At 44.3% G+C, this 23,422-nt stretch overlaps 1 long non-coding RNA gene across 1 annotated transcript; it reads left to right on the forward strand.

Annotated features, from left to right (window-relative positions):
• Nucleotides 1-539: 539 nt before the first annotated feature.
• LOC115082155 lies at nucleotides 540-22,707 on the forward strand. Its single transcript, XR_003854090.1, has 3 exons — nucleotides 540-743; nucleotides 1,355-1,443; nucleotides 22,603-22,707. It is a non-coding gene; the product is annotated as an uncharacterized LOC115082155 (long non-coding RNA).
• The last annotated feature ends 715 nt before the right edge of the window (nucleotides 22,708-23,422 follow it).

Here is a 23,422-nt window from a genome sequence, read left to right on the forward strand (position 1 = left end):
CACATAAATCCAGCTTTTCAAAAAAAAAAAAAAATGCCCACCTGTATTCTAAGCTGAGTCTGTGCGCTGGTCTCCTGCTGAGGAAACAATTTTGACCAAATAGCATTTTTTTCGGTAAGAAATTGCTTTCGGTATAGTTTTAGTGTGTCTTAGTGTACCTCACTGAACCCTGGGAGCTGGATGAACTGTTCTGAAAAGGAGCAATTTGCCCCTCACGATACAGAGAGACAGCAGCACTATCATTGAATATTACAGCTCTGTAGATTGAAGGCGATGGTAATATTTGGGCTCCATTGCCCTACGGAAATATTACTGAGGTTCAACAGTAATTTGAGAGCGACTCTGTGCAGTACTGTGCATATTACACAAACTCACCGCAAGATTTCGTTAGAAGGAGAAAGCAAGATACTAAAATAACATAAATATGCCAGAAAAAACCCCACACCTTTGTCATGTAGTAAGAATGTAATCTAAAGTTTTATTTTTAGTAACTGTTTATAAAGTAAAGTAAGATTTAAGGTAACTATTTGTGCTTCAGGGCTCTAGAACTGAGAGAGTAGCACAGCAGCACCGCAGTTGCGAGTTCTAATATGGCTGATTTATTTTTATTTCTTTATTTCCAGATACAAAGAGAGAAGAGTGAGGGAATGAGGATATGGAAGGATGTGTCCTATTCCTACAAATTTGTGGTTTAGCTTTCCAAGTGAAGCTGAAGCAATTCAGTGGGAAATGTTAGGATACAGGTTGGGGTTGTTAAAAAGAGTTCCTTTTTTTTTTTTTAAATGGTTTTACTTCGCTGTAGACACAGGGTCCCCAGCTGGCTCTGGACTTTCAGGACAGGTAGATGTGGTCCTCATTTGTTTACCCCACTGCATGCAGGGACTTGTAGTTCTGACTTCCCTATTGCATTCCCTTAGAAAAGCAAGACTATGAGGCCCTGCGTGCAGTTGGGTAAAACCAGGACTGGAACAGCCTTCCTGAAAATCTGGAGCCATTTGACATCCCTATGTGTACATGGATTTGTAGTCCTACTTACTTTAAAGAAACCAGAACTATAAGTCCTTGCATACAATGGGATAAAACCAGGACTGGATCACATGGTGCTAGCCAGCATCCCTAATGCGTATTTATAATATTTATGATATTTCATCATTTGAGGGATTTGACTCGGTGACACATGCACTGGATCAGCCAGCACAATATCGCACTTATCAAATAGCCTCTTTAACTCTAGCAATGTGATTCACAGGAGCCCCATAAATTTACCTTATACCCTGCCCTGTTCATATATGATTTGAATGTATTTTTTTTGAATGTCATTGCTTTCTTATAACAGCATCATGTTTCTCTGTAGTTACAGAACATGAAAACGAATTGAGACCCATGCCTGTTAATCTTCTACCAAAATTATTTGAGGAGCTCACTGCTGTACAGTTCAGGAAGGTAGGTAAAGATGAGAGAGGCCCACATTTATTTGCAAAAAACTCTTTGCATTTCCCCCTGCTTAAATAACGTAGATTTACTGAGACAGAGCAGTTCCCAATGCATTACAGAAAATGTTCTATGATGGGCAATGTCTTAAGTGGTGAGATAATACTCTTAGGGGCAGATTTTCAAAATTACGCGCGGGGGGTACATTTGTGCGCGCTACCCAACGCGCACAAATGTACACCCGACCCGGGGTCGGCATGCGCAAGTGGGTCCACACATGTGCACCTTGCACGCGTCGAGCCTAGGGGAGGCCCGATGGCTTTCCCCGTTTCCCCCCCCCCCCACTTTCCCTCCCTTCCCCTATCTAACCCACCCCCCAGCCCTACGTAATCCCCCCTACCTTATTTTGTTGAGTTACGCACGCTGGCTGTCTGCCGGCGCGGCAGGCCACGACAAAGGCCGCTGTGTCGGGGCACTCGGCCATGCCCCCGGACTGTCGCCATGCCCCCAGACCGTGGCCCTGCCCCCGGCCCCGCCCATGCCCCGGCCATTTTTGCAAGGCCTGGGACATACGCACGTCCCGGGGCTTGCACGCGCCGCCGCGCCTATGCAAAATAGGCACGGCGCGCACAGGGGGTTTTTTAAGGGTTACGCGCGTAACTTAGGCGCGTAACTCTTTTAAAATCCGCCCCTGAATGTTTGTGCTGAATTTATCCACATTTATCATAGAAAAGATTAGTTTTGGCCTTTTATATAGCTGGCATCTAGCAAAAACCTTGAAAGCTTGATAGAAACTCTGGACATGCCTAATCCTACCAAGTAATGCTATTTTCTATTTGCAACACAACAAATTTTATAGGATACCTTGAAACTTTCTTTGATAAGCCCCAGTGCTATTATACTCTCAGTACAGCAAGAGTACATAAGAATACAAGTAAGAGAAGAGCACCTTGCAGGAACAGTTCGAGCAAGTGTAGAAGCTGGTCTAAAAACTGGGCTTGACCATAACTGCTCATATTTGCTTTATCTTTAATGCCATTAATCAATTAAATGATTACATTTTGTGCTTATGAAAGGTACCAGTTTCACACCACCAGAAACCCAGTTCTTCCATTTAACCACAGAATGGGTACTGTGTGGGCAGCAGCGATACAAGTTTCCCCACACTGCCTGAACCCTGTTTAACTTCTATAGATTCAGTTTCCAATGCCTGTTCAGCCTTTAGCCTGTCCATTAAGACTGGCAACAAAGACGCCAGTTAGTACCCATTTGTAAAGGTGAAGTTGGCGATTATGGACCCAGTCCACTGGGAACTGGTCCAAGACCATCAGCTCATTTAACATAGGTCACTGTTTTAAGTCCCTATCATCCGGCGCTAGATTTGGACCAGTGATCTAGAGATAAAAAGCTTTCCTCTCATTATTTTTAAAAGCAGAAAGAGCACATGAACGTCTAGGCCAGAATCCACATGAAGTTCACGCTGCCGCGCCTCTCTAAGGAAACCCAGAACTGCCCGATGTGCTGCCCATAGATCCAGATTCACTAGGCAGAATTTGTAATAGTCTCTTCCTTCAAGAATACGTTCTCATTTAGTCTGAGCTCCAGCTCACGTGCAAATAGATGGAACACGTGAAGTAGAATATTCTGCCTAAGCATGGGCAAAAGTTGGGTGCATGGATTCAAATCTCTTACTAAGCACTAGAGTTTAGCCAAAAATACAGATGTATTTTGCTAATGAGAGGATAAGAAATCATTAAAATTGATGAGTATCTTTCCCACTTAAAAACTGTCAACCAGTCTAGTTTAGCAAAATTATCTTTATTCCTTTCAGCACTTGATATGATCATAAAGAAGCATCTTATCTGATTAAAAAAAAACCAAACCACTCCATCAAATGAAATCATCTAAAGACCCCAGTATGTCAAAGAAAATTCATTTAATCTTTCATTACTTTTTACTGCCTTTCTTCTAGTTTCTTCCAAGGCTTTTAAAATACTATATCTTAGCTCTCCCTGATCATAACCTTGTTAATTTTGTCTTGTCTGCATACCCTGAGTGGATTAGACTATACGTTCTATGGAGCAGGAACTGTCTGTTAACATGTATCTGTAAAGTAGCACTTTGGAAATGATAAGTAGGAGTAGTTCAGTGATGGCACAATGCTGACAATTGCACCTAACAGTTTGATTTCTGGATTCATGCTTCTAGTCTGTTAAAAGCACGATTTGTTTGTGAAACTATAAATTGCACGTCTGACCCAACTGATTTCTTTATGTTGCTCTCCCTTGTTCCATGTAAACCGGCATGATGTTCCCTGACGAATGTCGGTAAAGAAAAGCCTGAAATAAAATAAATAAATGACGCAATGACATGGCACAGGCGATGGCACATCACTTGCTGGTTTTCATTTAGAAAGAAAAGGTTTCTACATAAAATCACCAATTAACACCATTTGGTTACAACTTCAAATGTCGCTGGGTGTTTAAGTGCTGTCTTGTTTCAGAAAACACAGATGATTTATAATACACTGAAAAAAAGTAAATGATTAACATGCCATTACAACTTCATATAGATTGGGGACGGAAGGGGGAAGTTGCATTAGATAAAAATGTAGGTTCTTTAGCTGTTCTACGAGGCACAGTAATTTTAGAGATTTATTTTCATGAAGCCGTTTTCCAAAGAGATGCTACACTGAAAGAAAATCCAGGTCAATGCTAAATGAAACATGACATCATTTCTTTGTCTTATTTACTTCAGCAGTAGGTCATTCGCAGTGAAGCATAAAACACATTCTGAAAAGACCGCCCCTTTCTCCTTGCAGGGCAGTGTTCTTTTTTCATACAATAAATTAAAAATTATAATTAAGTATGATCTGACAAAGTTTTATAAAAAAAATTCATGCTTGAGACTAACTGATTAGAATTTACTAGCATATGCATTAGACAATATTTTAAAATGAACCACAAACTGCTCAGGATTGACAACACATAATTATGATAATTAGTTGGAACAGAAAAGACCTAATACAAATTTCAAAAAACAATTCAAAGGTGTCTAATGAACTGTACTTTCACATGATCCTTAAGAACTGTCGATGGATCCCGGCATGGAAAACCTATGGCAAAGTTGCTAGTATTTTGACCAAGCCTCTCTGAGCATGCTTCAGCATGCATTATTCCATGCATCCATGCGGGATCCCCACAGGCTCTTCTTTTCCGCATAGCCCGTAGTCTCGCAATGAAGTTTGTCTTTCTGTCTCTGTTCTCCTGGAGTTTTTCAGATGTTTTTGGCTCATTTTTTCAGTGTCAGGATTGCGCGGTTGACGTGAGGTCCCCCTGGTTATCCACTCTAGAATCTTAGACAGGTTTTTTGGAATTTATGGTACATTTTCTTTCATAGTTAATCCCCTGGGACAGTAGTGCTCTTGGTGCCTGATGGCCATCGACAGCCACCGCCATCAATTTTGACAGTGTCCCTTTTCTTTTGCGATGACATGTCATCAATGGGGTTTAAGCAATGCCATCGTTACATGAGGACTATGTATATCATGGACCCTCATGTAGCAGTAAGTGCGCACAGATGACCCCAAAAAGATGCCTGGCCTGGTGGCGAAAATAGACCAGCTGTTCAGGCACCGGAAGACTGATCATTAGCATCAGAAGAATCAACATAGAGGGTCCTTGGAGCCGCACCAATGGTCATCAAGCCATCAGTATCGGTGGGGCAGTGTGCTTCGTTGGCGTCAATGTCATGCAGGGGCTCTGGAGATGCGCAATCGCTCAGCTCCCCCAGGCCAAAGACATTGGGTTCATCGTCTTCAGCCTTGGCACTGGGAATGGACCGATCCAAGCATCCAGGAAAGCTAATTGGTCCCCATCCCCGGTATGAGTACGCATCAGCCTCAGATGCAATGCCCCCGAAGTAACCCCATGGTGTGGAGCACCTGTCCTTTACAGTTATCAAGGATTTGTCATGGCCTCCACTGGTCCTGATGTCCGCCACCAGTCCTCCTCTCGGTTCTGAAGAGGATCTGGCTATGCCTATTGTAGCCCAGTCTATCCTGGCATCAACAATCTTTGAGGCGGAGCTTGAGAAGTGAGTCCAGCTGGCCCTGGAAAAAGCGCTACGAGATCTCAGCATTGGGACACCATTTGCACTAAAGCCGCATCGTCTGTCTTTGAGCCACTGTTTGAATCTCTGCACGTGCTTATTAGAGTACTACCGACACCTTCACCGATGTCAGAGCCCAGGAGAGCATTGACGTCTGTCAGGGCATTGAGACTGCCGCTGACCAGTCTGGTGGTCATCCCCAATTCCTCAGAGGAAGAAGCTCCCCTGGCAGCGGGGGTAGCCTTGGGGTCCAGGCCCACTTGGCCAGCCGAGTCAATTCCTGTACCACTGGCTGAGGACTGAGCACCTTGGAATCCATCTCCTGTTGATGTTACGGTTCTACCCGCGGTGAGTCGCAGGCAGCCCCTCTACTCACTTGCTTTTCTTTGCGGCAGTCTGCTGCTGCCGCCGTCTCCTGTGGCTCAGAAGCTGTGGCAGTTTCCTGCCCTGCTCGGCAGGGCTGAACCCGCCGGGAGTCGTCCTTCGCAGCCGGAGCAGCCACCGGGATCCCCTGCCTCATGGCGGGGAGGCCGCACACCTCACTCCTCTTCTCGACCTAGTGCCACCGCCGATCTGTCCCTCGCGGCATGGAGCTGCCCCGGATCCTCTTCGTGCGGCAGGGAAGCCACCTCCTCCCGTCGGGGCCTGTGCAGAGGCCTGCTTCTTTGTTTTCTTCCTGTGCGGCAGGTTGCCACTGTCCACAGTGCTGTTTCTTCTCCAGGCCCTCCCTTAGGCGCCAGCGCGCGTCTCTTCTACCTATTTAAAGGGCCAGCGACAGGAAGTGCTTGCGGCCCTGCCAGAAGCCAGAAGGTGATAATAGTGAAAGGAATGATCACTTGAAGGAAATGGTGAATCCCTGGGCCGATGGCAGATAACAGTGCCCCCAGGAGGAGATCCTGAGAGGAACCACCGGCTAGGCTAGAATATGAGATAAACACAATAGTTCTTTATTAGACTGGAAGCTGGACCACCAGGGGTGGCAGTAATGAGTCGCTGTATCCGGCAAGGCTGAAGTCCTTCTGATACTGGAATATAATCTCTGGGTCGCTGAGCTGTAGAGAGAGACTAGAAGTAGTGAGTAGACAGGGTATACTGGATACAAGATGGTACACTCACAATAGTAGATGTCTGCAATGGTCTCTATGCCACAGAGAGTCTTCAGTACATTCAAGAACAGGAGCAGAAGGCAAGCACTGGTTTCCACAAACAGTCTGTAATAAGAACTCACAATTGCTGTATATGAAATGGCTTCTAGAGTAGAAGAGAGTCTGTATAAGATTCTAGGAACATGGGCCCTCATGGAGCGAGTACCAGTTCCTATCTATAATCTTGCCAATGTAACTCTTGATCTCTGTACCTGCGATAACATCTTGGATGGAAGAGAGTCTTCAGAGAAATAGGAATGAAGGCCCTCGTGGAGTGAGTACCGATTCCTATGTAATAGAACTCACTGTGCTCACGTCTGCGATTGCTTCCAGGAAATGAGGAGTCTTCTGAGTGTTCTGGCAATCTGAAATCAAGAAGAGAGAGTGGAGCCCCCATGGAGCGGGTACTCCTGGTAAGTTTGAAAAGGCCGAGCAGTGGGGACTGGTTCCCAGTGTGACGCGGATCGTTGTTGCAAGTATCGTGGACTGCCGAAGCAAGTCCCGTTGGAGTTCCTTGCTAACTCGTTAGAGGTTAGCAAACAAAGACCTTTTAAAGTGCAGATGGATGACATCACTATGGGGGGATGCCCCCGAGGTTCGCGCCCTTGCTGGTACAAAGTCTGGAGTGCGCGCGCGCACCCTTACATCATCGGGAACATGGCGGATCCGTAGCGTCAGGCCAGCCCGGGGGAACCGGGGCCAAGAGGAGGAGAGAAGCCGCAGCTGCACTGTCCGTCAGAGCCAAAGGGAGTCGCATCCCAGGTACAGAGGGTGGAGCAAGGGGCGAGGGGCGTGAAGAGGCATGAACGCAACAGTGATACAGAGGCATTATGATATCCTCCATTTTATTTGCCATTGCCTTCCTAATAATTTCTAACATTCTGTTTACTTTTTTGACTGCCACATTACACTGGGCTGACAATTTCAATGTATTATCCACTATGATGTCTATTTATTTATTTATTTTATTTATTATTTATTTATTTGCAGTTTTTATATACCTACATTTGTTTAGTAACCTCACATCGGTTCACAATTAACAGAAAATCTAGATCTCTTTCCTGGGTGGTAACTCCTTAGAACCTAACATTGAGGAACTAAAGCAAGGGTTATTTTTCCCTATATGCATCACTTTGCATTTGTCCAAGTTAAATTTCATCTGCCATTTGGAAGCCCAATCTTCCAGTCTCGCAAGGTCCTCCTGCAATTCATCACAATCTGCTTGAGATTTAACTACTCTACATAATTTTGTGTCATCTCCAAATCACCTCATCAGCATACCCCTTTCTAGATCATTTATAAATATATTAAAAAGCACTGATCCAAGTACAGATCCCTGAGGCACTCCACTGTTTACCTTTTTCTACTGTGAAAATTGACCATTTCATCCTACTCTCTAAGAACATAAGAAATTGCCATGCTGGGTCAGACCAAGGGTCCATCAAGCCCAGCATCCTGTTTCCAACAGAGGCCAAAACCAGGCCACAAGAACCTGGCAATTACCCAAACACTAAGAAGATCCCATGCTACTGATGCAATTAATAGCAGTGGCTATTCCCTAAGTATAATTGATTAATAGCCATTAATGGACTTCTCCTCCAAGAACTTATCCAAACCTTTTTTGAACCCAGCTACACTAACTGCACTAACCACCTCCTCTGGCAACAAATTCCAGAGCTTTATTGTGCGTTGAGTGAAAAAGAATTTTCTCCGATTAGTCTTAATCTGTTTCCTGTCTTTTAACTAGTTTGCAATCCACAAAAGAACATCATCTCCTATCCCATGACTTTTTAGTTTTCTTAGAAGCCTCTCATGCGGGACTTTGTCGAATGCTTTCTGAAAATCCAAATACACCACATCTACCGGTTCACCTATGTCCATATATTTATTCACCCCTTCAAAAAAATGTAGGAGATTTGTGAGGCAAGACTTCCCTTGGGTAAATCCATGTTGGCTGAGTCTCATCAACCATGTCTATCTAAATGTTTTGTAATTTTATTCTTTATAACAGTTTCCACGATTTTTCCCGGCACTGAAGTTAGGCTCACAGGTCTATAGTTTCCTGGATCATCCCTGGATCCCTTTTTAAATATAGGGGTTACATTGGCCATCTTCCAATCTTCAGGTACATTGGATGATTTTAATGATAGGTTACAAATTAATTGAAATAGGTCAGAAATTTAATTTTTTAGCTCTTTCAGAACCCTGGGGTTTATACATCTTTAGGTTCACCATGATTTGGTTCAGTTGATCTGAATCATCACCCATAAAAACCTTTTCTCTAATGGGTATCTCTCCAACATCCTCTTCAGTGGACAGCGAAGCAAAGAAATCGTTTAATCTTTCCGTGATGGCCTTATCATCTCTAAGTGCCCCCTTATAAGAACATAAGAACATGCCATACTGGGTCAGACCAAGGGTCCATCAAGCCCAGCATCCTGTTTCCAACAGTGGCCAATCCAGGCCATAAGAACCTGGCAAGTACCCAAACACTAAGTCTATTCCATGTTACCGTTGCTAGTGATAGCAGTGGCTGTTTTCTAAGTTAACTTAATTAATAGCAGGTAATGGACTTCTCCTCCAAGAACGTATCCAATCCTTTTTTAAACACAGCTATACTAACTGCACTAACCACATCCTCTGGCAACAAATTCCAGAGTTTAATTGTGCGTTGAAATAGCATTTATTTCTGCCCCAAAAGTATGTGCATTTTTCAGTATAAATGCATATTTACAATGCAGGAATATGCATACTTTCTCTATCTACCAGTTCACCCAGATCTCTTCCAATTAACCCAGCTTCTCCATCCATCCAGGGCCAGAGGTACCACTGGGCGAGCTAGGCCTGTGCCTAGGGCACCACGATTTAGGGGGTGCCGCAGCAGGCGGCAGAATTTTGAAAGGGCAAAAAGTGCCCTTTCAAAATTCTGCCAGCCTCTGCCTCACCGTGCCACCCTCCCGACGCCCCCCTTGTGGTCCAGCGGAGGGCCCGGGAGCTATCTGCCACTCCCGGGGCCTCGGCTGCCAATAAGCAAAATGGCGCCGGGGGCCTTTAGCCCCTACCATGTGACAGGGGCCAACCAATACCACTGGTAGCCCCTGTCACATGGTAGGGGCTGAAGGCCACCGGCGCCATTTTGGTTAGTGGCAGCCGAGGCCCCAGGAGCAGCAGATCGCTCCCGGGCCCCCACCTGGACCAATTGGACCACCAGGTATTTTGTAAGTTTTCTTTTGGGGGGAAGGAGTCAGGGCTGCGACTGGGGGCGGGGCTGGGGATGGCAAGACAGGGGGGCGGCACAAGGCTGAAGGTGCTTAGGGCGCCCAATCCCCTTCCACCGGCCCAGCATCCATCCTATCTCCAACTCACCCCTGGTCAAACCTCAAACCCCACTCCTACTGCCTACACTAAATTATCTATCATCTCACATCTAATTTTAAAACTGAATACGCCAAATTATACCCTTGCAGCATTACTCCCTAACGATGCCAAAATATTCCACAAAAAAGCCATGCTTTCAGTTTTATCAAAAGGACAAATAATTCATTTCCACTTGCAGATCCATTGGCATAGAATTCCATAATAACTGAATGCCCTTTGCTGAGTGATAGCTTAGCTTGAGTTAACCTTGGCACAATTAGTAAAGACTGCTGTGAAGAACGAAGTTGCCTTGATGGAACAATCTACAAGAAGACTGGCTAAATACTTAAGATATACCTGATATACTTTAAAAATTGTGGGGCGGATTTTAAATGCCCTGCGCGTGTAAATCCGGCCGGATTTACGCGCGCAGGGCCCTCGTGCGCCGGCGCGCCTATTTTGCATAGGCCACCGGCGCGCGCAGAGCCCCGGGACGCGCGTAAGTCCCGGGGCTTCGTAAAAGGGGTGGGGAGGAGGCATGTCGGGGGCGTTCCCGAAATGACGTGGCGTTTCGTGGGCGTGTCACGGCGTTTCGGGGACGGGCCCAGGGGCATGGCGCCAGCCCGGGGGCGTGGTCGAGGCCTCCGGACCAGCCCCCGGGTCGGGTGATGGTGCGCCAGCAGCCTGCTGGCGCTCGCAGATTTACATCTGCTTTATTTATTTATTTTTAGATTTTTTTTTTATACCGGTGTTCCTGTATGAAATACAGATCACATCGGTTTACATTGAAACAGAACATAAATTTTTACCTAGAGGCATTACATAGAACAAGGTTATGGAACTTGGAACAGGGTAAACTAGATCAAAATTAACATTGTAATGTAAACATATTGGCTAACAAATCTCAATTGAATAGTAAAAACAAAAACAAAAAACATAAAAGCAAAACAGTAAATGTCACATGAGTCCTGCAGCAAGAGATTGGATACAGAGTTGAGTAGTAGTATAGAACCTGGGGAATGCGATGGTGAGGAACTCTTGCTGGCTGTAGGGGAAAAAAGTGCTTATGGTCCTGTAAAAGGGTTAGATAGGGGAAGGGAGGGGAAAGTGGGGGGAGGGCGAAGGAAAGTGCCCTCCGAGGCCGCTCCGAAATCGGAGCGGCCTCGGAGGGAACAGGCAGCGCGTGCTGGGCTCGGCGCGCGCAGGTTGCACAAATGTGCACCCCCTTGCGTGCACCGATCCCGGATTTTATAAGATATGCGCAGCTAAGTATGCGATCGCGCAAATTTTTAAAATCTACCCCTGTATGCAGAGAGACTTGAAGGCAATTCTTTGTTCGATTGGTAACATAGTATAGTCGAAACGAGGTTCTGAAACTGGGACATGTGAAACCAGGTTATGCGCAAATTTTAAAGCCTCTAGCCCCTGATTGATTTTCAAAATGCCGCTTACACACATAAACGAAGGATTTATGCATGAAAGTTGCTTTGAAATTCAAGCTCAAAATGCCATTTAAGTCGTTGCATTTCACATGCGTCTATATTAAATAAATGTATTTTAAATTGCATATTATTGTATTATCTTATAGCCTCTCTTTTTGTATAGCAAGGTCATAAAAAATATGTATTTCACTAAAATATATATTTTATATCATCTGTAGCCTTCTTTCTGAAGGAAAAGAAGTTTTAGGCTATCACCCTTTGTATGTGTGTGGGGATTAGGAGAGTGCTTGTAGGCCAGATATAATTTCAGAATTTGGGGGTAGGGTGGGAAGGATTCTTGGGCTGATAGGCCTGCAATTTTTTGTTTGTGAGGTTTGGGGGAGATGGGCTGGGGGGGTTGGGTGCTATGCCCGACATAAGTTTCAGGGTACAAGGTGGAGGATTGGGCCTGCAGGCCCACAAGGATTTTGTTATATTTTTGGGTTTCCTCTATTTTAACTGGCTGTGTTTTAGTATAGCTGGTTAGGTTTAAGATATCCGGGTTCATATACCCATATAACTTTAGGTGAGTATATCCAGCAGCTATCTGGCTAACTTTAGCTGGATAATGTGTCCACTTGCCTTTTTTCTACAGTAGATCAAGGTGTGTGGGGTATGAACAGGTAGCTTTTATATATGTAGTCAGCATTGCAGTAAGTCAACAAAGGTATCAGTGCTTGGATAATATACCTTTGATTTCAAAATACAGCCTAAATAGAAGTTGTTCACATGGATACTGCAAGCTATTGATTGTCTCTTTGCAATGTTGTTATTGATTAGTGTTTGAGAGATGCAAAGACTGTTTTCAGAGCACTGGGCACAATTACAAAATAAAGATAATTTTTTTCTCAGTTATTTTTCTTTGCTGTAGTTAGGTTTCCATTTTTCCTCATCTTGGCTTAGCTGTAGAAATTTAAATTTAATAAAAATAAATAACAAGAATTGTCTCAATTAGATGATGGAATCATAAAACATTTTTTTAAAACTGTGTGTCTGTTCATATTAGAAGCACCAAATAAAAAGGAGGAATCTTTCTTATACGCTGAATGTCATCATTTCTTAGTCTGTGATTTTTTTTCTTGAAACACGACATTGCTCATGCACCATTTTGCATTGGTACGCACTAGGAAGGTTCATGTCTTGAGCTATCACAGCAAGTCTTCAGTAACAAGGTTATGTTATATTGATTTGCCTTTCAAATGTTGATTTATTGCACATCCTGTTTTTGAACAACAAAAACCATTTGTTTTTATTTATTTATTCAATCTTATATTCTGCATCTTCCCTAGCACTGTTCAGAGCAGATTACAATGTAAACATTCATAAATATAAACACAAAAAAGCCGTGATACTGGAAAAAATATGAATGACAACCTTTTTAATAACCTGACTGAATTTCCCAAAGGATAATGATATACAGAGCCCAATTCGCTAACCTTTTTTTTTTTTTCCTCTCATAAACACAGAATGGGAGAAAAGTCTTAGTCAGGGGATGGCCAACCTTTCACGACCCAAGAGCCATGAGACTAGAATTCACAGTACCAAAGAGCCTCCCGTTTTCAAGAGAGCAGAGGGGTGAGATGGTTCCAGCAAGGACCCTTTCCCTCCCTCATCTTTACCAGTGCTCCTACCCTGTCCCCACCAATATCTCCCAGTTCCCTCACCTGTTCTGATCAGATTCTCTCAGTCCCCCCCACTCTGTCCCCACCAGTCTTTCTCTCAATTCCCCCACCCTGTTCTCAGCAGTCTCTCTTGCTCAGTCCCCCGCCCTGGCTCCAGCAGTCTCTAACTCTGTCTCAATCCCTCCACCTGTATCAACCAGTCTCTCTGTTCTCCCACTGGACTCCCTTTCTTTCTCTCAATTCCCCCACCCTTTGCCTAGCAGTATCTCACAATCTTACACCCTGCCCACCGGTTTCTTGATTCCCCCATCCTGTTCCCACCTATCTCTCCTGCAATCCTCCCACCCTTTCCCCAGCAATCTCTCTCCACGCTTGCTCTCTCTGTCCCCACACCCAGTGCCCACCAGTCTCTCACTTCCCTCAGCCTTTATCAACCAATGTCTCTCAATCTTCCCACCTTGTATCCACCAGTTTCAATTTTCCCACTATTCACCCTGTCCCTACGTCTCTCCTCTCTCTCAATCCTTCCCCCGCTCCCACCACTTTCTCTTAATCCTCTACCCTATCCCCCAAGCTTTTCTCTCTGCCTCAGTCCTCCCACCCTTTCCCAGAGTCATCATCAGTCTCTCTCTCAATCTCATCCTATCCCTACCAATCTCTCTCAGTCCTCTTATCAATCCGTAGATAGCAGGATGAATTAGCCATGTGATCCCGCCCTCCTCCCTGGACAGTCTGGATCTTGGCTGCACTTTGCTAACTATCTCATCACCTGAGATGAACTTTCAATGGCGTGGGAACAGCCACACAGGTGCTCAGAGCAAAGCTCGGTATTGTTTGAGAGAAGCTCCGCCCTGTGCCGCTTGAAGGATGTCACCCAGAAAGCACAGTTAATTCATCCTGTTATCTAAGGAAACTTGCTTTTAACTTACTTCTTAACTTTATATATGTAGTTTATCCCCATTGTACTCACTTCCTTAATCCTACCTAAAATATCCTACTTCTTATCTATTTACTTGCAGAATAATTTGTATGTATCCATTACTTAGGTACTCAATGGGCTGGATTTTCAAAAGGTTATGCACGCTGGGCCTATTTTCAAAAGGCCCAGCGATGCGCGTAAAGCCCCGAGACGCATGTAAGTCCCGGGGCTTGCAAAAAGGGGTGGGGAGGGGACGGGGCGAGCGGTCCGGGGGTGGGGCGGGGTCAGAGGGTCCCGGCACAGCGGCCATTTATCACTGTGCCGGGGGATCAGGCGCCGGGCAACTTCAGCCCCAGGGCTGAAGTAAGTTTTACAACAAGAAAAAAAGGGAACGGGGGAAGGCAGTGCGGCTTGGCACGCGCAAGGTGCACAATTCTGCACCCCTTTGTGCGCGCGCGCGCATGTTATTAAATCGGGCATACATGTGTGCACACCTGGTAGCGCACGCCCATGTTCGCCCACGCATACCTCTTAAAATCTACCCCAATGCCTTGTAACTTCATGTAATCCGCCTTGGGCCTAGCTTTAGGAAAAGGCGGAATATCAAATTGTTATGCTTGGTGGTCCGCGGGCTGCCCCCGCAAACCGTGCACTCACTTTCCTGGCTGGGCCTCCCCCGCAGGTTGCTGATGCAGCCAAACGCCTCCAGGCTTCTTCGTGGCAGGATACCTTGCTCTGATGCGGCAAGTGCTCCCTGTGGCAGGACACCGCCATGAACCATGCTCCTCTATAGGCGCATGTGTGCCTGATGTCTCTACATTAAAGGACCCAATGCGGGAAAAGCTCTGTGGTGCCTCCTTATGACATCACACACTCAGGCCTTCAAAGGGTCCTTGCTGTCTCTCCCGCACTGCCTCAACAACAGGTTCAGCTACCTCTGAGTAGAGTGTGTTGCTTCCAGCCTTGTCTTCAGTCCTCATTTAGCTGTCTTTAGTTTGTCTTCTGTCTTCATTCCATTCACATTACCCGCTTGTTCTTGTCCTTGCCTTCTTTTTGTCCCTCTTCTCCTCCCTCGGACAGACACCTGGTTTGACATCACCCTGGATCTCGGATACCACTTTGGATATGCCTGACCACGGCCTGCCTCTGACCATTGCCTGGACCTCAGATATGCCTGACTACCGCCTACCTACGACCCTAGCTACTACAGACCACTTCATCTGCCATCAGCAGAGACCACACCTAAGTCCCAGCACACAAAGGCTCAACCTGAGGAGTGTAAGCTGGTATAGGTGAATTTCCTGACTGGTCTCTGCTTCGCCTGGGGCCGCCTGCCGATGCTAGTAACCTGCATGGCTCCTCCCTGCAGGTAGAGTCAATCCGCGCGTGGGGGAGGGGGGAATTTTAAAAACCAACGCGTGGCGTTGTGAATAGGCCTACCCCAGTTCCCTATCCCCCTAACTACCCTTCCTACCTTTTCCCCTCTCCTCTTCTCGGTGCACGCTCAGCCTGGCCACCCGTGTATCTGCCGGATTTTACTTGCGCCGGCATTTGAAAATTCGGGCGTTAGGTTTCTGTAGGTTTTAGAAGGGAAAACATTGTACTGAAACAATAAACAATTTATGCAAACAAAAAAAATAACCATTGTCTATAAAGCATTCTGGAAGTTCTGCCCAGTGCTTATATGTAGCCCTTCTAGGCAAAGGACAATTGATTTCAAATTTGTGCAAGCAAACTGACTTACAGCTGTTTGCACCTCTTTTTTTTTTTGCCCACCCTTAAATGTGGCCTTAAAACTAAAGAAAAAAGGCATCCTTAGCAGTATGGCATGCTGTGGCTTTAAAACCTTCAAATTTGTATCAAAATCAGTGATTTAAACAGCAAAGAAATAAATGCATTGTATTATTACAATGATATAAAAAGATTGCAAATTTCAAGATTTTTTCTTAAAAAATAAAACTCCCTTTCCCCTTGTATAAATCTGGATGGTGCACTTTTAAGTTCAGGCCTTCATTGCGTTGCAAAGTTAATAACATTAGCTATGTCTAGTGGCTCATTTATTCAAGTATTTATTCAATATAGGTTTCCAAAAATGTGCACAGATAACAGTTTTGTGTTGTAACCCATTCCATTTAAATTATTCAAATCATATTATTGTGGATCTATGGGTTTTATTTCTTCATGTTTTAGAATAAAATCCAAAATTGTTCCCTAGTGTCCTTTGCCTGGTGGAAAAAATCTAATTAAAATAAAAAATATTTCTCTACGTGTGTGAAAGATGTCAGCAACATCAATGTTGAAAATCATGCAAAAAAATTGTTGAACGAGTAACTCCTAAGGCTCTGTATTTTTTAATGGCTTTTTTCCCCATTCTGCATCTATGATAAAACATTTGTTTAAAAAAAAAAAAAAAAAAAAAAGATAGTTTCCCTATTTTGCTCTTACTTCATCGTTTTTGCCTAGGAATAGAGGAGAGGCCCTTGTGATTACAGAAGTGGTTCTTCGAACTAGGGAAGCTGGATTTGAAACCTCACGTCCCCCACTGATGCTCCATGTGACCTTGGACAAGACACGTTATCTTTCATTGCTTTAGGTAGCAGCTTAGATTGTAAACCCTTTAAATTGTAACTTGCCTTGAGTACAAGTTTGGAAAGACAAGTCATGAAATCCAGAACTGAACAGCAGTGCCCTCCTACCTACCATTTTACATTTTCTTACATCTGAGGTATACTGTCAGGTTTTCAGCCCAGATGTAAGCATCATTACCCATAGTAACTTAAATTATTAATTTTGTAGTTGATTCCCCATGCCAGCAGTGTATTGGTGTCCACCAGCCATCAATGCCCCACCACCATCATTTTCGGGTTTTGCCCCTTTTGTTTCATCCGACATGCCCATGTCCGGTTTTCGGTGATAGACCTGGGGCTCCATCTGATGATGTCACTCATGTGTGAGGACTAACATCCGGCTGTCCTCGGAGAATACCTGTTACAGGTAAGCAACTCTGCTTTTTCATTTTTTTCACAAGTTTTGCCAGAAAGGAGTTAGTTGGACTATTGGATGATCAAGGGATTAAAGATAAGGCCATTGCGGAAAGATTAAACAATTTCTTTGCTTCAGTGTTTACTGAAGAGGATGTTGGAGAGATACCCATTCCAAAGAAGGTTTACATGGGTGATGATTCAGATCAACTGAACCAAATCATGGTGAACCTGGAAGATGTGGTAGGCATGATTGACAAACTGAAGAGTAGTAATCACCTGGACTGGATGGTATATATCCTAGAGTTCTGAAAGAACTAAAAAAATCAAATTTTAGAACTATTAGTAAAAATTTCTAACCTATCATTAAAATCATCCTATGTACCTGAAGATTGGAAGATATTTATAAAAGGATCCAGGGTGATCCAAGAAACTAAAGACCGGTGAGCCTGACTTCAGTGCTGGGAAAAATCGTGGAAACTGTTATAAAGAATAAAATCACAAAACATTTAGATAGACATGGTTTGATGGGACACAGCCAACATGGATTTACCCAAGGGAAGTCTTGCCTCAGAAATCTCCTACATTTTTTTGAAGGGGTGAATAAACATGTGGACAAATGTGAACCGGTAGTATGTGGTGTATTTGGATTTTCAGAAGGCATTTGACAAAGTCCCACATGAGAGGCTTCTAAGAAAACTAAAAAATCATGGGATAGGAGGCGATATCCTTTTGTGGATTGCAAGTTGGTTAAAAGACAGGAAAGAGAGTAGGATTAAGTGGTCTGTTTTCATAGTAGAAAAAGGTAAACAGTGGAGTGCCTCAGGAATCTGTACTTGGACTGGTGCTTTTTAATATATTTATAAATGATCTGGAAAGGGGTATGAGAAGTGAGGCGATTACATTTGTGGATGACACAAAATTATGCAGAGTAGTTAAATCTCAAGCGGATTGTGATGAATTGCAGGAGGACCTTGCAAGACTGGAAGATCGAACTTCCGAATGGCAGATGAAGTTTAACAAGGATAAGTGCAAAGTGATGCGTACAGGGAAAAATAATCCTTGCTGTAGTTACACAATGTTAGGTTCTATCTTAGGAGTTACCACCCAGGAAAGAGATCTAGGTGTCATAGTGAATAAAACATTAGAATCGTCGGCCCAGTGTGCTGTGGTGATCAAAAAAGCAAACAGGAATTATTATGAAGGGAATGGAAAATAAAACGGAGGTTGTCATAATTCCTCTGTATCGCTCCATGGTGAGACCGCACCTTGAATATTGTGTGCAATTCTGGTCACCATATCTCAAAAAAAATATAGCTGCACAGAAGAAAGTGCAGAGAAGGGCGACCAAAATGTTAAGTGGCATGGAATGGCTGCCTTATGAGGAAAGGCTAAAGAAGTTAGGGCTGTTCACTTTGGAGAAGAGATGACTGAGGGGAGATTTGATAGAAGTCTACAAAATCATGAAAGGACATGAACAAGTTAATGTAAATTGGTTATTTACTCTCTCAGATAATAGAAGGACCAAGGGGCACTCCTTGAAGTTAGTAAGTAGCTCATTTAAAACAAATCAAAGAAAATTCTTTTTCACTCAGCGCATAGTTATGCTCTAGAATTCATTACCAGAGGATTTGGTTACAGCAGTTAGTGTAACTGTTACGATCCTGCTTGCGGAGCCCATCCCAAGAGCAGGCCTTCACTTACCACAGGCTGCCTCTGCTGTCTGTCTTTGCGGCCTAGTGCCGCCACCGAGTCGCTGCTCCTTTGTGGCATGGAGCTGCCGCTGACCTTTCTTTTCACGGCCCTGTGCTGCTGCCGGAGCCCTGCCTCTGCAGTGCGGAAATCTCCACTGGGATTCCCCTAGTGGCCGAAAACCCCCGCCGGTGCTACCTCATTCATTGCGGCCCTGAGCCGCTGCCAGGACTTTTTCATCATGCGGCAGGAAGCCACCTCTGGGTCCACCTCTCTTCATGGCCTAGTGCCGCCATCGGGCCTGCTCTTCCATCTGAGCAGCAGGGACGCCACTGTCTGTGGTCCTGCTCCTCCCTGGGCCCTCCTCTAGGTGCCGGCGTGCACCTCTTCTTTGTATTTAAAGGGCCAAAGGCGGGAAAAGCACATGGCCCCATCGGAAGTCCTCTTCAGTCTACTTCCTGCTTCAGCCCTATTTAAGGGCTCACTTCTAGTTCCTCATGGCCTTTGGATCGGACATCATGTTGTCCATGTTCTTCCTTGCCGGTCCAGGACCTCCGTGGTCTTCAAGTGTTCGAGATGGTTCTTTGCTCCATGTCTTCATGTTCCTGGTCTCATTCCAGATGTCCTTCGTTGCCGTGTCCTGATGCTCCAGATGTCCTGTCGTTCTAAAGTCCTGATGATCCTGTGTTTCAAGTGTTCCAAGTTCCGAGTGTTCCAAGTGTTCCAAGTTCAGTGTCTTCTGAGTGTTCCAAGTTCTGAGTGTTCCGTGTTCAGAGTCTTCCAAGTTCTGAGTGTTCCAAGTTCTGAGTCTGCCAGCTCTTTGAGTCCTCCAGATGGCCATGCTGAGGGTAAATCCTATGGATCCGGTTCCTGTTTCCGGTCATTGGAGCCTCATTTGGTTGGATCCCGTTCTGGCGCTTGTCTCTCTCCCACGTGGTCTGTGACCAGCCTTCCTAGGTTGTGTAGGGCACGCAAGCGGACAGGGTGGTCCGTGACCAGCCCACAGCAGGCTATGAAGGGTGCCCTGAGGGACAGTGCCCACCTGTACCTTTCAAGTTCCAAGTCCTCGTCTGAGTCCTTCCAAGTTCCAAGACTTCGTCTTGTTCCTGCCTCTGTCTGGCTTCTGTCTGGCCTCTGTTCCTGCCTCTGTCTGGCCACATGCACTCATCATTCCCAAGTGGTGGGTCCAAAAGGGCTTTCGAGTGGCCGGAGGGCTACATCTGAGACCAGCATTGCATTGCTGGGTCTCACTGGTGCGTGTAGGTCCAGTGGAGGGCTGATCCTACTTGGTTCCTGTTCCGAGTTCCTTGCCTCAGTTTCAGTCCTGCTTGTTCCTGCTCCTCCCAAGCTTGCATGCTCTCGCCTCCCATGGTGTGCCTTGGGGCTCCTCCTTGAGTCGTAGTGTGGTTCAGGGGCTCATGCTCTCCCATGAGCTAGCGACCGCGCCTCCGTGTCCTCACCAGCAGCCGTAGGCCTCGCCTGCATTAGGATCTGAAGCCCTCAGTCACAACAGGATCCGAAGGCCTTGAGGCCGCGGTTGCAATAGTAACTAGGTTTAAAAAAGGTTTGGATAAGTCCTAGAGGAAAATTCCATAAACTGCTATTACGGTAACTAATAAGCAATAGTAGCTTGTGATTTATCTAATATTTGAGAACTTGCCAGGTACTTGTGACTTGGGTTGGCCACTGTTGGAAACAGGATACTGGGCTTGAAGGACCATTGGTCTGACCCAGTATGGCATTTCTTATGTCCTTATGTTCACAATCCATTTTTATTTTTTGTAGACAGAGTTGTCTCTCAAGATAGCAGCTTGTGTTGTTTCCTTCATCCTCCCACAGGGCCCTATCTAACTGAAAATGTGTGCTCTGTGTTTTACTGTATAATATTACATAGGATATATATATATATGAGGCAGTAAATCATATCTTGCTTTCTAATTTTCTTCATAACAATTGTTTCTTTTACGTAACCAACCTTACATTTGCTGTGTGTTTCTTTCATCTTCCTAATTAGCCCCGGTTCTTGTTTTATGTTAAGAATTTGCTATTAATTAGTCTTTATTTCAGATGCCAGCCTAATGATTTTCTACCATTCTGTTCCATATAAAAAATCTTCAGAGAGGACTTTCAGAACTTCGACTTTAGCTAGGCAACATTTATAAGCACAGGGACCTCTGTGGGGAATATGCATTAAAATGTGTGCAACACGGTGAAATTTTTATGTGCAGATTAAAAAAGGACTTAACTTACTATGCAAAATTGCTTTATAGTGTTGCTCCTTGTTGTTAACTCAGAATTCTATCTAGCAATCCTCAAAGCTGTAACACAAGAAAATTGTCTCCTTTGCAAAAAGACTTCTCTGATCTTTTATTACACTTCAGAGGACTTTTCCCTGCTTCCATTTTTGCAGATCAGACAATAATATATGTTAGCATCCCCAAGTTAGTACTGAAAGAGGCTGTATAAGCCGTAGACTATGGAAAAGGTCATGTCTTGAGCATTGGGCTGCACTTAACTAAATGTAATTCTGAATGTTCAGTTCAGCAATAAAAAGCAGGTCCTCTTTATAGATGACTTGTCTCAACTTCCTATATATGAATGTGCCCATTTTTAGACAGATACAAGATAAAGAACGGTCGTGGGTAATAGCTTTTAAAAGATAGAAATATTAGAAAATGCCAAATTATAAAGGTCTTTAAAAATAGTAATACCGTAGCTTCCAAATTACCGGTACATAATTAACTTTTCTACAGACAATGCCATAAATGAAATAAGACAGCAAGCTTTTGTGTAAATGGCAGATTAAATTTAATGTGGACAAGTGCAAAGTGTTGCATATAGGGAAAAATAACCCTTGCTGTAGTTACACAATGTTAGGTTCCATATTAGGAGCTACCACCCAGGAAAAAGATCTAAGCATCATAGTTGATAATACTTTAAAATCGTCGGCTCAGTGTGCTGCAGCAGTCAAAAAAGCAAATAGAATGTTAGGAATTATTAGGAAGGGAATGGTTAATAGAACGGAAAATGTCATAATGCCTCTGTATCGCTCCATGGTGAGACCGCACCTTGAATACTGTGAACAATTCTGGTTGCCGCATCTCAAAAAAGATATAGTTGCGATGGAGAAGGTACAGAGAAGGGCAACCAAAATGATAAAGGGGATGGAACAACTCCCCTATGAGGAAAGGCTGAAGAGGTTAGGGCTGTTCAGCTTGGAGAAGAGGCAGCTGAGGGGGGATATGATAGAGGTCTTTAAGATCATGAGAGGTCTTGAACGAGTAGATGTGACTCGGTTATTTACACTTTCGAATAATAGAAGGACTAGGGGGCATTCCATGAAGTTAGCAAGTAACACATTTAAGACTAATCGGAGAAAATTCTTTTTCACTCAACGCACAATAAAGCTCTGGAATTTGTTGCCAGAGGAGGTGGTTAGTGCAGTTAGTATAGCTGGGTTCAAAAAGGGTTTGGATAAGTTCTTGGAGGAGAAGTCCATTAATGGCTATTAATCAATTAAACTTAGGGAATAGCCACTGCTATTAATTGCATCAGTAGCATGGGTTCTTCTTAGTGTTTGGGTAATTGTCAGGTTCTTGTGGCCTGGTTTGGCCTCTGTTGGAAACAGCATGCTGAGCTTGATGGACCCTTGGTCTGACCCAGCATGGCAATTTCTTATGTTCTTATGTTCTTATGTAAATGTCCTTCCCGTATGCTTGCTAATGTGGACGTATCAATCTCAGAATAGACTATCTTCTTAGACCTCCTCTTCCCTAGGAAATTAATTGTTGACGAACTACGAGAAAGAGTATAGGAAAGAAACTGACTTTGAAGCTAGTTGATCATTTCTGTGCATTTCCCTAGCTTGGCGATTTATGAAAGAGAATACACAAGGTGCATAGCAGAGAAAGATTACCATTCCCTTAGCAAGCACAGCCTGGCGTCTTGGTTGTTCCTTATCTGGAGGTGCGGCACTACTCTCACTCTGCCTTGGATGACTACGTGCATCTGATGGGACACAATCCTTGCAAGGCAGTGTGGATTCCAGGGTTGCGTTAGCAGTGCTAAAACTGGCAAGTCACTTCCCACCTGATTCAGGTACAAACTGAGGCACTAAGCCACAATGTGGTTTTTTTTTTTGCAGGAGGGGGTCCCACTAGAGTGGGGGAATGTCGCCACAATAATGGGCCCCTCCCCCCCAAAAAAAGATTGCAGCGTTGTCTTGTCTTGTGATAAAATAACGTGGGGCAACCACCGTCCTGAAACGGCAGCAGCAGCATCAGGATGGTGGTTCGGCAAGTGCAACATTAACGATGGAACAATATTGATAAGTTTGAAGTTTATTTACAGCTTATTTATAACATTGTATTATATCTGTTGTAGAGCCAGGTATTGAAAGAAATGTTGTGCGGTATCTTTGGAGGATACTTAGCGGTGTGATATGTGTATTCGAGACGGCAGTAGGAATACCCCTCATGCTTTGGGATGCTGACAGATCTAATTAATTGTTGCTGAATAGACATTGATCTTTTTCAATAGAAATGGCAGGTAAATGCATTTAAATACATATATATTTTTTGATTACAAGTTTATTAATTTACACAGCATAAGGCGACATTAATATTATTGTTTATATATTTCAGAAAGCATTGAATTGTATGCACTAAACATCTTGTAAGAGACA

This window comes from Rhinatrema bivittatum, unplaced genomic scaffold, assembly GCF_901001135.1.
Source record: "Rhinatrema bivittatum unplaced genomic scaffold, aRhiBiv1.1, whole genome shotgun sequence".
Lineage (NCBI taxonomy): Eukaryota > Metazoa > Chordata > Amphibia > Gymnophiona > Rhinatrematidae > Rhinatrema > Rhinatrema bivittatum.